We start from the raw sequence: 888 nt of genomic DNA, 5'->3' as shown, positions 1-888 counted from the left end.
AAAAACAAGAAATGGGGAAAGGATTCCCTATTTAATAAATGGTGCTGGGAAAATTGGCTAGCCATAAGCAGAAAGGTGAAGCTGGATCCTTTCCTTACTCCTTATACAAAAGTTGATTCAAGATGGATTAGAGACTTAAATGTTAGACCTAATACCATAAAAAACCCTAGAAGCAAACTTAGGTAATACCATTCAAGACATAGGCATGGGTAAGGACTTCATGTCTAAAACACCAAAAGCAACGACAACAAAAGCCAAAATTGACAAATGGGACCTAATTAAACTAAAGAGCTTTTGGACAGCAAAGTAAACTACCATCAGAGTAAACAGGCAACCTACAGAATGGGAGAAGATTCTTGCAATCTACTCATCTGACAAAGGGCTAATATCCAGAACCTATAAGGAACTCAATCAAATTTACAAGAAAAAAAACAAACAACCCCATCAAAAAGTGGGCAAAGTGTATGAACAGACACTTGTCAAAAGAAGACATTCATACAGCCAACAGACACATGAAAAAATGCTCATCATCACTTGCCATCAGAGTAATGCAAATCAAAACCACAATGAGATACCTTCTCACACCAGTTAGAATGGCAATCATTAAAAAATCAGGAAACAACAGGTGCTGGAGAGGATGAAGAGAAATAGGGACACTTTTACACTGTTGTTGAGACAATAAACTTGTTCAACCATTTTGGAAAACAGTGTGACGATTCCTCAAGGATCTGGAACTGGAAATACCATTTGACCCAGCCATTCCATTACTGGGTATATACCCAAAGGATTGTAAGTCATGCTACTATGAAGACACATGCATAGGTATGTTTATTGTGGCACTGTTCACAATAACAAAGACTTGGAATCAACCCAAATGTCCATCAGTGA

This window comes from Mandrillus leucophaeus, unplaced genomic scaffold (assembly GCF_000951045.1).
Source record: "Mandrillus leucophaeus isolate KB7577 unplaced genomic scaffold, Mleu.le_1.0 Scaffold962, whole genome shotgun sequence".
NCBI lineage: Eukaryota > Metazoa > Chordata > Mammalia > Primates > Cercopithecidae > Mandrillus > Mandrillus leucophaeus.
The sequence above is the reverse complement of the archived record's forward strand: the minus strand, read 5'-3'. Positions refer to the sequence as shown.